Here is a 17606-nt window from a genome sequence, read left to right as displayed (position 1 = left end):
ATGGCAGTAGCTTTTTTGAGATTCTTTTGGGATTTTTGGGGGGATTATTCCAACAGTGACTGAAATTTTCAAAAGCATCTAAGTGATTTAACAAATTTATTAGCATGTGCAAAAACAAGACTAAGGAAGACTCAAGAGCTGTCTTTAGCTTGAACATTTTTCTTCTGCTCCCTGTGCATATTCCACATGTGATTAAGGGAAGACCCAAGTCCAGCTTTGGGACCAGCTGGTCCCACCTGCAGGTATATCATCTGCAGGCATGTCCAGGAGTTGCTGTCCTCAATATGGTGCAACACCTGCGTGGTCTGAGAGATGCCAAAGAGTCAGGCAGACATAGAGATGTGGGTGGCCTTGGCTTTAAGCCCTTATCCTTGGAGCTGCTTCCCTACAAATAGCACTGAACCCAGAGACACTGTACGTGGGGGTGGGAGTTTTGGGGATTGGATTTGTTGGGAATGAGCATTCATAGGAATGGAAGTCCTTGGGTTGAAGTGTGTGAGGAAAAGGCTTTCCTCTGGTAGTTTTCTCCTTGGCAGGGAGGACAATCTGCCTGGCTGCCTCATGGCTAAAAGCAGTCCAGCAAGGAATGCACAATTTTGTGATCACTGTTTTCGGAGATATGGTGATGCCGTAGGATTCCAGTAGATGCAACTGTCAGCATGGCATGCTGCAGACACTTGGTGGACAAAAAAACCCTCATAATTTTGGCTCTTCTTGTTCACAGCAGACTAGATGTAACAAGGATGATACAACTTTATCATCTGGATCAGGTAACAGCATTACCATCTGGGTGTCATCACTTTCGGTAACTGTTGCCTCCTCCAACAAACTGCAGCTCTTTCCTAGACAGAGCAGCCAATGTAAATACTAATTTGAAAGCTACAAGACAGAGAAAAGCCACGGATCTACAAGTCTGTATCCAAGAGTCTGTACTATCCAGCCATGCTCAGGACATGAGTGACCACTGCTTTCCCTCCAAAGACAGCACATGCTGTGTCAGCCTCTAACAAAGCTTTGTTTCCATCAAGGACTTCACTCTAGGGAAATAATTTGAAGAACTGCCTGAATATTGCCTGAAAATGTACTTTAAAGAGAATCCTTAATCAAAGTGATGTAACAACAGGAGTATTTACTTTTCTACTCGACCCTGGAATCAGTAAGTCACAGAGAGTTAACCCTTTTCTGAATTTTAGAGAGGATTTTGTCTTGCAAGGAATTTGCCCTACCCTGCTGAAATTTAGAAGATGTGAGTCTCCCTGTGTCTCCTGCACAGCGAAGGGAATACAGACTGAGCTTGAGCAATATAAGTTAAATTTGCCAACAGTTCTCCGCTGCAATAAATACCTCTTGCAACATAACACTGCAATCCATGGATTGCAAGCATGTGCTTTCTGGAGTATAATATACTTCATCCACTCCACCAAATGCCCATAAGGAAATTATAAGTGAAATCAAACCACAATATATGAGTGTGAACTTGCACAGACAGTTGATTTAGGACACAAGCACCTCATTCTGGCTCTTGACTCTACAATTTTCAGAAGCAATTCACAGCAAGTACGTAATAGTCAAACAAGTTGGGTTGAACATTAGGCTATGTGGTGGGTAACATGAAGAAATAGATGGAAATGTGGTTACAAATCTGAAACTTTATCTTTGGAAACTCTGTGTAGCATTTCTGAGAGCTCCACTTGACCTACAACTGCTGGGTAGAGGCAGTAAATGTGATGTAAAGGCAGTGAAAGTGAATTAATTTGAAAAGTCTAAGTGAATATTAATAGGACCTGCTATATTCAACAATTTACAAGCATGTCTGGCATTTATAGATGAACTATGCTGTTTGTTACATATTACATTAAAGAAGAATCCTGAGCCAACATATCAAAATGTCAAACTAACACAGCATTTTTCTTTGATCTCCTTTTTTGTTAAAATGAATTATTGATAGCCTTTTTCATGGCTGACAGGAGAGATTTCTGATTTTTATTTGCGTACTAGATGAAATCTCCTATTCCTTCTGTAGACAGAGGTCTTTACAATAGTATCTCGATATGATATGTGCAATTGCAGAGCTTGGATTCTTTCTAGTGGGGAATGTTCTCCCCACCCATCCCATGCTGTTGTGATTTCTTAAGATGATATTTTCATTGGAAGTCTTTAAGCAAATACATAGCCCACCCTGGAGCCAGCGGTCAGGGCGAGAGTGCAATGGCTTTATGTGGGCCTACAGACCACAGTGGGGGGAGTGCAACTCCACAGAGGGATCTGGAGCTGGTTTCCTAGGATCTGTGGAGAAAAACCTGTTTGTCTTTTCAATGCTGTGGCTTGGAGAAGGTGTTTTCCAGAGTGAGGTTAGATTTATGCTAGGTTTCAGCGAGATGGGGTGTACGGTTCTGGAGGTTTTGGTGATACCAGGGGATAACAACATCTCTGTTTTCCACCATCGCCAGGTTTGGACATCAGCAAAGCCTCGGTCACTGCACGAAATCTCAGCTGCTCCAAGTTCCATGGTTTGCAAAACTCTGTTTCTTTTCAAATGTCACCCCAACTATAGGTCTGGCAGTCATGCGTTTCTTAAGGATCCGCCTCACTCCTGGGACTTGGCAGCCCCCATACCCATTTGCTGAGCTTCACCTACAAACACAGAAGTGGTTTTGGCTTGTTTTATTTTAAGGTCAGAAGTCTCTGTCAGAGAAACAAAGATTCCTCCTCTTGGTCTCCTGTTTATCCTGTTTAGCATTTTTGCATCCAAAAGATGCTGCTTGAGTTTGGCAGCTGTTGGGGCTCTTTCTCCAACATCTCGGGGTTTACTCAGGCACAAGGAAGGATGGTGCAAACCGTAGCCATAAGGCTCATGAAAGGTTTTAGATTTGCATGGATTAAAATTGTTTCACTTGGTTTAAGTCAGAATAAATTGACTGGAAATGCGGGTGAGGGTGGCCCTAGGCAGAATGCTGCATGGACGACAGAGGGACACACTTATCTGCTTATACTCCCCCATCCTCAAATGTGCTTCTGTTGCCTGCATCCCATAACAGATTTGCAAAATGCATTTCCCTCCCTGCAGTTGTGGAAGGGGGGGGACCAGCAGCCCTTATCTTTCCGTGCCTCCGAGGAGATGCAGAGCCTGTGAGTGCCTTTCCCTGCCTTCTGCTGTCTCTCAGCCAGCAGGTCTGCTTGCTTTCTTCATGCTTTAATCAGGTTTTTTCTCTCCGTTCTGCTGACCCAGTTTAGGCTCTTTGAAGGCATGGCAGAGCTCCCCGGTGGCTGCAGCTCTGCCTTCAGGGGACATGGACGGGCGGTGGAGCTGAGCAGACGAAACGGCAGCAGCAGCACTCAGCCCAGGGGAGAAGGGTGGTTTTGGAGGTGTGGGTCTCCTTGGTTTGCTCCCCTGGGCGTATTTGGGTGCATGTTTTTCTCCCTTAACTGCTGCGTAGGGTGTGCTGTTGTTTGTGTTTGTTTTGGGTTTTTTTTTTCTTTTTAGTTCTTTTTTTTTCAAAGGAGTTTTCATTTAAAGGCTGCTGGAGCAGTCTGCAGTGGGGTTTCAGACACACATGCTCACACTTCGTGCCTTAATAGCACCTGACATAACCTGGTCACAGGCACCAGCCAGGCAGAGATTATCCATCCCCCACCACTGCTCTGTCCCCTCTCCCGTCCCCTTTATGTAGGGCATCCCATATGTCTGGCAGCATTCCCTTCATGAATCCCTGGAGGATCCTGGCGGGAGCCCTCCCTGCCTCCCCTTTTTATCCTAGGGTCTCAGTTTCCTGTTCACATGCTGAATTTGGGGCGAGTGTGGCTCTTTTCTTTGTGTGTGGGTGGGGATCCCGGCTTTGCTGTGACTGCACAGGGATGATTGCAGCTCTGCAGTAATAATTACGTGAGCCAGGCTGAAGAGTGATGGTAGGGGAGAGGATCTTTGTGGTGGGATGACTCAGGGATGGGATGACGCAAGCCTGGGCCCTGACTTTCTCTTTGCAGGCTGCAGAAACTTCTCTCCAAAAAGCTGGCATCTAGGTCGGGGAGTGATTTACCATGTGGCTGCCAGTATCCATTCTCTCTGGTTGGCACTGGCCCCACTTCTTACTGCAAAGGCCTCCAGAAAAAGCATGAGACCATTTGTTTTCATTGTTTTTGTTGGTATTTGGTGGTTTCCTGCCTGGCTGAAGGATCTCAGGTGGTGTAGGAGAAAACTAAGGACCTGTCCTCATGAAATGCTGTTCTCAATGAATTCCCTGACAATTGGCCTTTTGGAGCTTTTATTACAAATTGGCTTTATTCCATCCCATGTCCCATTAACCAAGAAGAGTAATATTGGTTTGCACACAAATTTACTTTAACCTGAGTGAACCTACCTGTGTAGACATGGTTTGGGGTATCAGAGGATCTGCATGTATAAAGTTGGTCTGGTGCTGTGGCAGCCTTTGAGTGACCCTTGCTGACCCTCCAGCACAGGAGACACCAGATTGTGTTTCATTTGCCATACTTACGACTTTTTCATGGCTGGTAAGTTCAATCATGTGGGCTGGAGGTCACCCAGATGGGGACTGATAACATTTGTGGTTTCAGCCTTCTGCACACTGTTGCTTGATTTGTGGTCATGCTGCAGAGACTGTTCATAGCCTGTCCCTCCTTCTTCTAAATGCTTCTTTAGGTCCGAGCACTAGCCCTGTGAGAAAGGGCACAGAAAGATGGACTTCTGGGTCTGCCTGATGGTTGGCAGGTAGAAACCAGCTTGTTCCAACCTAGGGCATTTCCCACGAGTGCTTTGCTGTTCAGGCTCCATGTATGGACAGTTGTGTGCAGGTTCTGCTGTGTAAGAGGTGCCATCCCTGTGTAGGAAAGCTTTAGTATCTGTTCTACAGATTACGTATTCTTATTTTTGTAACCTCTCTTGTTGCCTGTCCCTTGTCTCCTCATACACCTCCATGGGGGTAACTTTGAACACTGGACCTCTTTCTTCTAAATTCTGTTGCTGGTTTCCTCATGGCTATTAATTATTCAGTGAATAAAACACTGTACTTTGAAAATTAGTGTGAGTTGTATTTGTTAAAGTGGGTAGGTAGTGGCTCTGGAAGTTTTCCCATGGGGTTATTTTGGTCCAGGAGCAGAGCTGCTGGCAGAGCTGGGCTGTGCCAAGGCGCCTGGTGGTTTGTGGTGTACACACAGGCTCTGCAGCAGACCCCTGGCTTCATCTTTCACTTGAGATGATGCCAGGATTTAAGCTCTGCAATGAAAGGAAGTGCAAAAACCCTTCTTCACACACATGGTAGTAATACTTTAAGTATATTTATAGGATGGGCTGGTATTTTTTCCTGTTGGTATTGAATTACTGTAAGAAGGATAGAAGTGTTACTACAACGGAGTTCTTCGTCTCCTCAGACCATTTCTTCTCCGCTGTCTAACAACTCTGTGTGGTGCTGATGTTGTATGGCCAGTTTGGGATCGTTGCTCTCCTGTGGGCTAGGCACAGGTCTCGGAAACCCCTCTGTATCACCATGTTGCTCCACCTGAGGGATTATCAGTGGGGTTTGTGTGTTTGTCAGACATGGGTTTGAGAGTTGCGTGGGGTAAGGCTGAACATCAGAGGTAAGACATGGCATTGCTTTTGGACTGATCCTGGGTGGACTCAAGCAAAGCCCAGCCCTGAGACCAGGTGTTTTGCACTGCCTCCACAGCAGGAAGACAATAATAGGAGCAGCTCAGCTCTTCTGCCACTAATATAGTGCTTTAATTTTTAGTAATTTCTCCAAGAATCAGCTGTGAATACTTTTTTTACCCCTGTGCAATAGCTGACTTCTTAAAAGCAGAGGCTAGATTTCTTGCAGGCTGTGTTTTCTGTGGTTTTATTAATTTAATCAGTATACAGGTGTATATATGTGTGGTCATCTGACCAAAAACAAGTGCTGTCAGAGCTTTTGCTCCTGCATTCAGGGCATAAAAACTGGCAGTGCTTTAGGCAGCTGAGGTAGCCTTCACATTGACGTCTAGAAAAATCTGATCAATTGTTCCTTCAAAAAGCCACCTTTCTTTTCAAGGAGCTCAAACATTCATTCAGATATATAACACAGGCAGCAGAACTGAGCTGAAATTAATCCAGTCTGTAGTTCCTACAGTGACAAAATATCTGGAAAACTTAGTAGCAGGTTGCCCCAAGATGGCACTCTGTGTGCATGTCATGCTAAAATAATATTATGGTTCTGGAAGACCATCTTTATGATCTATGCACTGCTTATGTCTCTTCCTGGGGAGGTAAAGAAGGTGTAAGCCAGAGGTGACAGGCATGCAGCAAGTATTGTCACACAGCCCTTGAGTGATGGTCAGTGAGGGCATCAAGAGTGTTGTCAGAGGTGATGCAGGCAAAGATAGGAGGATCACAGCTGAAAGGGAGCTAGTGGTTTGTGACCAGTACATGACCTAATTTGTTTCTATCTTTTTACATGCTTTTTTTGTATTGATAAGGTGATGTAATTCCCAGATATTCATAATATTTCACGCAATTGTTTTGCTATTCCTTTATCTTCTCCTATGCGGGGTACAATCCTTTGACAGGGAAGAGAGTCGTGCCCTAAGCAAAATCTGTCTGCTGAGGAAGCAGCGTTTCCAGGTAGGTCCAAAATAATAAAATAACTTCCTCTTCTTTTGTTAGTGGAAAAAGCCCTGAAAAATTAAAAAAAAAAAAAAAAAAAAAAAAAAGGCAACAGGATAGAGGGGGAAATATTGTACCTTAACTTTAGGTTAGGGATCATAGGATCATAGATTGGCTTGGGTTGGAAGGGACATTAAAAGTCATCTCATTTCAACCCCCCTGCCATGGGCAGGGACACCTTTCCCTAGACCAGGTTGCTCAGAGCCCCATCCAGCCTGGCCTTCAACACTGCCAGGGATAGAGCATCCACAACTCCTGTGGGCAACCTGTGCCAGGTGTTTCACCACTCTCACTGTAGGATTTTTTCCTGAAACCTAATCTAAACTAAATCTCTTTCAGTTTGAGCCCATTTCCCTTTGTCCTACCAGGCTGTTGTAAATTGTCTCCCTCCAGCTTTCTTGTCAGCTCCCTTCATGAACTGGAAGGCCATGGTTAGATCACGCTGAAGCCTTCTCCTTTCCAGACTGAACAAACCCAGCTCTTTCAGCCTTTCCTCACAGGAGAAATGCTCCATTCCTCTGATCATCTTGGTAGCCTCCCCTCTGGACTGGCTCCAGCAGGTTCCTGTCCCTGCTGTGCTGGGACCCCAGAGCTGGATGCAGTGCTCCAGGTGGGTCTCAGCAGAGCGGAGCAGAGGGGCAGAATCCCCTCCCTCCCCTGCTGCCCACGGGGCTCTGGATGCAGCCCAGGACACATTAGGCTGCATTTTGGAAATTGTTAAGCCCAAGGGGATTAGCCAAATTTATATTTTAATGAGTAGAAGATTGTCAAATATGTTTAACTTTGGTATCTTAGGTAGCACATGAGGGACATTTTTTTCTTTTTTTTTTTCCTTGCAGAGTAATCTTTATGATTCTGCTTTAATGCTTTTTCTTGTCTATCCAAAAAACTGGAAAAGAAAATTTTAAAATAATTAAAGCTTCTCCTTATCCAGTTCCTCTCTAGCTGTCATTTATAATTCTTTAATGACATACATGCCTTGAATAAACCATACATTTCAAAATGGTTTGTAGAAGGAAAAAAGCCTTTCATGCTTTTGCATTGTATTTTTTGTAATGACTTTTATCAGCCTATGACTGAAAATTTGTCTCCATTTTGGAACTTTCTGTAATGGATTGAGATAAAATCTAACTCTGTACTTGCATACTTCGTGGGCCAAACAGATCCTTCATTTAATTCCATTAAGCGGGTTTTGCAGAGAAAGGAGTAATTTACAGGAAGCACTTGGCCCCAAACCCCCTTCAAAGTGACTGGCAGATTAGCAGTGGCACAGGCACGTGGAAATGGGTGCAGCCTCCTTCATATGGGTGGAAGATGAAACCTCGAGTGGCAGGATGTTTTCTGGCGCAAAGGGATGTTACCCAGCAGTGCTGCTGCCCTCCGAGCTTGCCCAGGTGCTCACCCACCGCTGCCTTTGCGTGTCACCCGGAGGACGCCGCCTGCGCTGATGCAGACACTGATTGTGCTGCTCCACAGCCCTGACAGCGCTCACTAACCTGGATTTGATGTGGCATGACAAGACACCAACTTCTGCTCTGGCAGCGAGACTGTTCACGTGCGGTGCAGTCTGACAGAGTCTCCCAGGACGTTTGAGTCGTATCCGTGCGTAATGGCCTTGTGCAGTTAAGTGGAGCACGCTGTCTGAGATGAAAGTCAAATTTCAGAGCAGGCTTGCTTTCCTCCCCTCCCTCTCCCTCCACCAGTGCCGCTTTCACCACCGCAACGGGATGTCTTCCTGTTTCCCCGTCGCTCCCCAAAACACACAAGCCCTCCTTCCTGCATGGTGTAACTAATCTGGTTTGCTGACTGAGATCTGCTGGGGCCTTTAAAGTGATGCCAGCTACTACATACTCAGTGTAGCATGGCAGCATTTCAGAGTGAAACTAAAAATCCAAATCCAATAAGCAAGAAAATAACCATAAAGAAGAAGCCCTGGTTTCCATTCTGTCCATCAGCTCGCTGCCTGGTGGGGCAGCTTTGCACTGAAAGTTGGCCATGGACCATATGTTAGAAGTATGAAGACCTCTTTTTTCCCTCTTTAAGCTCAAATCTATGAAGAGATGCATTTTTTAAAATCCTATAGGAAAATCACATTATTTTCAGGGATGAGCTTTCAGGCAGTTTGGGTTCTTTTTTCTCTCTGTTGGGATTAGCAAACAGCAGCAAAACTCACACTTCTCTTCCTAAATCCCCATTCAAAATGGAAGGGAGGTTACCCAAGCTCAGGTTTTGTTCTTTTGAGATTTAACTGAAAGAGAGTTTCAGTGAGGGGGTTGTGATCCTGTAAGGTGCTGGCTTTCATGAAAATTAGCAGAACAATTTTGTGAAAAATATTTGCATTTCAAGTGAATGCAGATTAGTAAGACTTTTATGGTGAAAAAGACTTTCATGGTTTTGTGAAGAAAACAGGTTAAATGATTTCTTGTTTGTTTAGTTTGTGGAGAGAAGATGACTTTTCAAAAAAGCCTAAAGAACTCCCAAAACACAGCTACTGAACATCATGTAGGGGAACAGGATATGACAATAACCCAAAGTAATGGGGGAAGCCATCCATAGTGCCAGAATGGGTCCTGGAAGTAGGGAGATGCTTGCTTTTGGAGAAGAATGGAGTGGGTGCTGGAAGCTCCATGGCTCTCTAAAATGGCAGAGCGATGCTCTCTTCTGCCAGAGAGTTCCAAGAGAAAACGGTTCTTACATGGTTTCATCAGACCAATTTTAACTTTTATTTTATTTCTATTGTAAAAAAACAAATAAAGAAATTTGCCAGTGTAAGGAGGATTAAGAGGGGATAATCCATTTTCGTGACTCATTCCGATAAGAAATCTCCCTGTAGCCTTGCATCTGAAGACAGTTGCTGACAGATTGTACAAAATATGTCCCTGCATTTTTAGGACCCTGAGACAGCATCTTGCAAGCAGATAAAACCAAATAAAACCTGACAAACCATCTTTGTACTGGAGAGATGAGAAGAAAATGCAGATAGTTTCTGTTAGAGGATTTGGAAATGAAGCTATGAGGAAGGGAATTTAGTTTTAACTTAAACTCCTTAAATGTTCTCTTGAACATGAAGTATCTTAGTTAATTAAAAGTTATTGCATAACTGCTGCTGGGGAGTGAAAAGTTTATTTTTAATTATACTGCCTTACATAATTGTTACATGATGATAGAGGCAGCATGATGAAGTGAAAGAGATTTAACTATACTTTTTTAATACAGTGAAATTAAAAAGTGAGGTGTTGATGCATTAATTCATCCTTGACTAGTACCTGGATCTGTTTCATGATCTCTGCTTCAGCACTCAGTTTTTGAGGACAGTATCTATTTGTTCTGTACTTTTACAGCCCACGGCTGTGATGACAACTTCTTGAGTGTGGTATTCATCAAGATAATAAATAATCTTGTCCACTTTCAGCTTCTCCTTTGATCTTGGAATGTTTTGGCCAGCAGACTGGTACACATGCATTTGTAACTAATACGCCAACAAATCACATCTATAATTTATCGTAATCATGGAAAACCTATTTCAGCTGGATGATTTCCTAAGTAATTTATTTAACTGTGGTTGTAGAACTGTATTTTCTGCCTTGATATGAAGAACTGTTGGCTTTAAAAGCTGAGCATGCAACAGGACAGTTAAGTATGTTGGTTTTAACCAGAGAGAGCATCTACAGAAATGTTGCTAGCACAGAAAGGGAAAGTGAGATGGAGAGGAACTGAATATTTGTGTGTAAATAAAAGAGAAACTTGATTTCTCTCTAACTTAAAAATATCTCCTGTAAAATACTCCCTTCCCTCTTTGAAGTTGCTGTGTCAGTGTTTGCCAGCATTGGAAGGGTATCACTGTGGAGCTTTGGGTCATTAGGAGAACTTGCCCTGCTTCTGCGTGCTCGGGGATGGGGCTGGTGGAGGCGGCCAGGCCCTGCTCCAGCTTCAACTCCATCATCCAGCCCCACTGTGGTGCCTTGATGGCTGAAATGTTGTGTCCTGAAGTGTGATGTTCAATTTATCGAAACAAAATACTCATCTGGAGGAACCACCACCAGCTGATCTGGCTGAACAAAAAAACCAGTAAGGAAAACAGCAACTCACAGATTGGTCCTGGGTTGACCCTTGTTAGACTTGAAAAGGCTTGTTTCTAGCCACGAGCAAACTCCTGTCCATTTACTTTTGCTTTGACAAGCACCTTTCTTACAAAAGGACTGATGATGACGAAGATTACTGTTGAGCTGGCCTATATTGTGTAGGATTTTTAAGCTAAATGGTGATAGACACCCTAATAGCTCCAAGGAAATCTGGTGTGAGACTCCTCTGCTTTGTGGCCTTGTCCTTCCCCCTCTTCAAATTCTGTAGTTTCTGGAAGTACCAAAGACTTTCTTGAGTTACAGAGGAAAAGCTGGAATTGATTTACAAGCTGACCTACTGGGGCTTTCAACAGAAACTTATGGCTATTGAGTATTTCTGACAAAGTCTTGTCAGAGGTTTAGAGCTTGATTTGTGAATGTGTTTATTAATTAATGTTTGCCTCTCTTTCATGGCTTTGACTATTGTTTTTTTTTAAATGGAAGCCATCACAAAGGGTTTAATTGCAGTGAGTTTTAAATTATTTTGTCTTAGAAGTATTTGTCAGGAAAAGCATATGAAACTGAATGGATGTAAAAATTAATAGCATCAGATCCTTCCAATAACAGGGAATTAATACAATGAAGATCTGCAATGTCAGGCTGTTCCTATGGAGTCAGCTATGCAGAGTTCCCTGTCTGAGGTACATGAAATCATTAATTTAGAGGGAATGACAATATTGTCTGTTGATGTTTCAATGGCTATGCTTTCATCCTTTCGTTTGATGGGGTGATTAACATGGTGTTACCATGCACCTGTATGAACAGCACTGCCCTTCCCTTTCATGCTTGTCCCTGTATCTTTAATTGTCATCTAAGTATAAAGCCCAAAACCCCAATAACTTGATTGTTCATTTGTAAGCTTCTTATGTCCTTTAGAAGGGCTTAATTAAACTCTTTTTGGATAGCTGGAAAAAGTAGGACAGGAAGGCACTATGTCAAATAACTCTCCAATCCAGTCTGATCTCCCACCACCAGGGTAGGTCCCGGAAACCCTGGACTGAGATTAAGATACCTTCATGATTTTGAATGCTACAATCCTGCATCTTTGTTTTGGCAAATATCAGGGCTATATTGCATATTGTTTATCTTAATTTAAAAAAAAAATATATTAGTGGAAGTATGTGCCAATTGCAAAACTGGAAGAAGAGGGTTAATTAAGAGGCACTGAAGCCGGAGATGGTGTTGGTGTTGGGGTAGGACTTGATGGGTGGAATGGTTCAGCTCCCCATCCTCAAACTCCAGAAATACACTGACTGGGGAAGGGACACAGAGGAGCTGCAGCAAGCAACAGATAACCCCATCCACACCCCAGGAATACATAAGAGTGTGCATTTCGGTATATGGTGTTAGATGCAGCTTTTAGGCATTACAGGATGGGGATGCAATAAAAGACTGCAGAGAGCAAATACTGATGAGCCCTGACAAACCTCATCAACTGGCCAGCTCACCAGAGCCACCGCCTCCTCAAAGGCACTTCAGCTTTTCTTTCCTCTTTGTGAATTAGTTAACCTTCCCCAGATGCAAGATAAGTCTCTGTTTTAAACACTGGCTTACTGAACTCAGCCCTGAAAATTAAAATCTGTCTGCAACTGGGAGTTGTTGGCTTCTTCTCTGTGGTTCTCTGGGGAAGAGCCGCTCACTCTCACAGCTGGTTTCCCTGGGGTTTGGCTGAAAAGCCTCTGCTGCTCCTGCCTTGTGCCTGTGTGTATCCCAGGGGTGGGAGGCAGTTGGTGTCTTGCTTCCTTGCTGGCATTTTCACATGGGAAGTTTGTAAGTTTGAGATCAACTAGAAATCAAGACAAGGTAGAATTTAGATTCATTTGAGAGGGTACATTTTTTGGGGGGTCATGGGGGTAGTGGCCACTGATTTACTAATTTGTTTTTCTAACTCATGAGTTTCCTCTCCCCATAAATGTAACCAGAAAGGAGGCGGCATCACTTGGCAAAGGAACATTTAGGTTACGTTTCGTTTTGCTGGAAATGTTTTCCCTTAGCTGTTAAAAACAGACTGAGGTTTTTGACAGCACAATGTATTGTCCAGACCATGTGTGGGTGGCAGGGAACACTTTGTAGGGGGGTGCCAGATGTTTTCCTCTGCCTCAGGGGAATATCTTTGAAAATATTCACCCTTCTGGTGAGATCTGCTGCTGTACAAACTGCAGAAACTTAGAGGGATCCCAAACATTCATGTTGCCTGTGGACACTGAACTGGTGCTCTTGTACATCAGGAGCTCAGTAGGAAGCCAGGGGATCTTCTATCTTGATTTGAAGCTTCGTGACCAGACGGGTCTCTGACTCATCATCTCCAGTGAATGGCTACCGCAAATTATTTGAATTTTCTGTGAGTCCGTAACCAAGGTAATGGCACTTGTGGTCACTGGTGGGGCTAGCTGTCCTGTTTCACTCATGGATTTTCTTGCCTCTGATGGTACTATGGGAATGGTTGTCTCTGGCTGAATGACATGATCCCTGTTTTGCTTGGTGATTGAAAATGTCTGCTTTGCTCTTGAAATCAGAGCTGAAACTTTTCTTCCACTGATGTTTGTTTTACTCATTCCTAGCTGCTGTTAGATGGGTATTGAATACAACTCCATGAATATCTGTTCTCCTGCACTGTGCTTTGGGGTCAGTATAGAAAAAAATATGTCTGTGTTCTTAGAGAGAACACAGCATTCCATAGGAGTGCTCTCAGCCGTCGTGGGGATTTGTGTCTGTTTTCTGATGGGTATCTATTTTTGCTCTGAGGAAATGTGTGGACCAGAATGTCAACAAAATGTAGGTCCAGAGGGATACTGGGAGCTGTGGAATTCAGCTGCCCATCCTGGAACAGAACAATATGCTTAGGCCATCCCTGATGGATGAGTCCTAGCTTACTTAGCCTATTCTTTTAAAAATCTAAGGCAAAATCATCTTCTACTAGCTTGTTCCACTCCCCCATCCTTGCAGTTTTTTTCTAATGTGTAGCCTATATATTCCTTGTTGGCAATTAAGCTGATGAATTTTTGGTTTATTCTCAATGGACATATAGTACAATTGCTTGCTGTCCTTTTTGCAGCCTTACACAGCTTTGAAGACTTACTGTGTTCAGACCTTTCTTTCTGAGCATACATACATTCTTTTCTTTGAGATTTTCCACAGAGGGACACCCACCCCTGCAGTAAAATATCCAAAATCTGGAATATTTCTCTTGGTCACCTACTAGGTTGTCTGGGAAGCTTTCTTACTGTATGCAGTGGAGATGTTTAATGGAAAAATGCTGGTTATAATCTGTCATAGCTATCTTCATTTCTAAGAAGTTTCTTTTTGGACCTCTTTATAAAGATGACTTTACCAGATATGAGTACACATTTAAGCAAAAAAAAACCCCAATTGTCTTTAACACAAAATATTATTGAAGTTCCTTTTTATACAGCAGCAATTTAAGTTCTTCCTTCTTCCTTTCAAAATATAGGATGGAAAGATTTAGGGAATTGTGGGCATTTTTTCTTCCTTCCTACCTCAAAACCCTGCTGCAAAAATTGTGCATCTTCCAGAATATCACAGGGCAATTTTGTAAATATGGGGGCAACCAGAGCTGGAGTTGCTTTGTGGATTTGAATGACTTCAGACTGTTTTCTTGCAGCTGAATATTTGACTGTGTGGGAGGGTTTTCTCCTAAAAGCAATGAAAAAACAGGGGGAAGAAAACACTAAATTATAGTTCCAAATTTATTCAACAGATCACAGTTTCCATACCACCGATACGGATTATATCACTAATATTTCCCACAAAGAAAAGAGGTAGTGCCACAGACCTGCAATTAATATTTCACTTCACCAAAATATTGTGATGTAGCTGTCCTGATTCTCAATATGTACAAAATCAGCATGTTCCAAGCATGATTTTGCACTCTGCTTTAGTTCCTTGGGAGAAGCATTGCAGCAGCAACTGGTACTTAGTTTATAAAAAGTGCAGTTGGTATCACTTGGAGGGATTTTTGTGCCCTGTGATGTGGTGTGGCGTGTCCTCTCTTCAGATTATAGACGGCCAAAGCTAATTGCAAGTGTGATGCCAGGCTGTAGCCAGCTCAGTGGCTGCCCGGCCTGGCCTCTTGGTCAGTTCCCATGCTCCACACTCCAAAGTTTGGGCTGCTGGTATGAAAAATACGGTGTGGGCATCTGCCTGCCCAGGCTGCTGCTGCTGTTCCCTGTGGAGAGAGCCTGGGCACTGGTATGCAAGGATGTGCCAGTCCCTTGTGGGTGCCTGTGTCAGCAGGGTGGAAACACTGAGCAGCCATGCAAGGAAGAGCAAAGACTCTGGGTCTGGCCAGCACAAAAGTGAGCAGGCTGGGTCTGCTTCTCCAGCTAAGACAGGCTTTAGTGTTTTGGGTATAACAAAGTGAAGCCTAACCTAAGGGTGTGCATCTGTAGAAGGCAGGGGATTTTCTTTTTCCTTTTTCAACCACTTTTCTGCAAAATGTTGTAAGTGCTTTGTTGCAGACAATAAGTACATTGTTGAAGAAGGTTGGTAAGCACTGCCTGGGCTTGACACAAGTGCCTGTGAGAGCAACACAATTGGTATAATGACTTACACGCAGAGAGTAAGATATCTGCAGCCGAGACAAAGTGCTTTGTGTACTAGGATTTCTGCTGCCCACAGATGCTGAGAGAAAACTTCAGAACAGCTGGGGTGCTCACAGTTTTGGGTGAAGGCTTCTGTTATCCCTAAGGGCTGAACTCTGGATAGTAAAACCAGAAAACCTGCAATATTTACCATGGGGCACTTGGTGCTCCTACTTAGCTTTGCATTACCATCTCTTTAGAAATGTGAAATTCTACTTTATAAATCAGGGTGGTTTTTTTTTTCTTCTACCTCTACCTGTTTCCATCACCATCATATTACGGATGTCACCAGGTGCAGATGGTCATCAAACCACCATCACATCCCTGCCTGTGCAGCAGTGCACCTTCCTCTGTGTCAGGATCCCACAGGGGACGTTTTGCATGCATGCAGCTCATTTAGGAAAGTACTTGGAACTTCCAGACCTACTGGGAATTGAATTTTATTTTCCTTCCCATGGTAACCACCAGTTTTTGCTCAGCGCAAATGGCTGTCTCTCAACAGAAGACACATTTTTAATGGAGAAATAACTGGTAAAAAAAAAGCAGAGCTGCCATGTGTTTAGAGACAAGATGTGCCTTAACTAAATCATTACTTCTAGAGAAGTTGTTTAGTCAAGCTGGCACCCAGCTGCCTTTACCCTGGCCAGCAATAGTCTCCCACCAAACCACAAGACTCTGCCTGGAATTTGTTTTCTTAAGAAGTAATCCTTGCAAATCCTCATCTCAAATTGCAATTTTCTCTTTCCCTAGTTTCCCCGATTTTGCTAAATCCAGGTATCCTTGATATCCCTTGCCTGTTATATCTTCCCTGTGCCTCAGCCAATTCCCTACACTCTAATCTTTAATCCTTAAGTTGTTTTTTTTCTTTAGCCTGTGATTTTGCATTAGTTAATCTGGGGTTTGCACATGCCTGGTTTATTTTACAACACAATTTTAATTTGGATCAAGAGTGAGCATATTGTTGCTTCTTCTGAGCGACCATAGATGCTCTGTAAGTGGTCCTCTGGCAGTGAGAGAGGGGGCAGCTCTTGTTCACTCTGCTCTGGCACCAAACATGCTCTGGGTTGCCCACTGATGGTCACCTTCTCCACCAGTGCAGAGCCACCTCTGCAGCTCTTCTTGCTGGCACAGGGAACATGCTGTTAGAAGTGCAGCTGTGACTATGGGCATGATAGACTGGCACAATTTAGGACAGGTCAGAAATTCTCCCGGAACTGATTTGGGAAATTGATTGGATGGAAGTTGGCACAGAAAAGCACCCGGCCCAGTGCAGCTGAGTAATCCTTAAGATGTTTCCTTCATTTGTGTGTTGATATATAATATTTTCGGCTAGTGTCCAGGCAGCCCACCAAATTCTGTTAACAGTGTGATCCTAAGGGGATTAGCTAATGACTTTCCATACTGATTGGGTAATGACTTTTTGGAAAGTGAGAATTCAGCAGAAAACAATCCTGGCAATTACAGTCTGCTCATGTCAATACTGCAAGTGCTGCAGAGCAGCTCCATGAATAAAATGGCTTAACTTCTCAAATTAAGTCTGTGTCTGTCTCACTAACCTCCCTACGGAGTCTCCTGTTCTTGTCTGATAGAGGAATACCTTTTGTGCTCCAGACTCTTTGGGGGTGAGAATGGTTATAATCTTCTGAACAGACTCTCTTTCCATCTGCTGCAAGAGCTTTTGGTAGCATGCCCTGGATCCTGTTGGCATTTCAGGTGCAGCCCAGACCTGTGGTGGCTGGTGGCACATTCATGTCCTCCACAGGCTGCACAGAGCTGTCCCCTCCTTTGCAGCAGGAGAGATACTCAGTATGCTTCTGGAAACAGCCAAAAAGCTTTTCTGACTTTGGAGGAAAAGAAGGGATTTTAGGCATCCAAATCTAGTACAGGCATCACAGGGGACATAAATGCTCTTTTGAAATGTATGGTTAAGAGGGGAAGTCTCTAAGCAGATCCCTGAATGAAGGTCTGGAAACAAGGGGAGAAATAGTTGCATATGTAAACATTCACAGTTCAGATGAGGTCAAGAAGAGGGCAAGTTTCCAACCAGGATTCTGATAGCTCTTCCAGAAAGGTGGAGCATAACCTTACAATGACCCTTAGGATATGCAAAGGAGAACAATTATGCTACAAGAAAAACTCAAAAGAGAAACAAAATATACCGAGGATGGGTCTTCAACCATACCAACATTAAAGGCTTTGTTCCCTCCTGTAGGCAAGAAAATGTGTGTGCAG

The sequence above is a fragment of the Aphelocoma coerulescens genome, assembly GCF_041296385.1.
Source record: "Aphelocoma coerulescens isolate FSJ_1873_10779 chromosome Z unlocalized genomic scaffold, UR_Acoe_1.0 ChrZ, whole genome shotgun sequence".
NCBI lineage: Eukaryota > Metazoa > Chordata > Aves > Passeriformes > Corvidae > Aphelocoma > Aphelocoma coerulescens.
The sequence above is the reverse complement of the archived record's forward strand: the minus strand, read 5'-3'. Positions refer to the sequence as shown.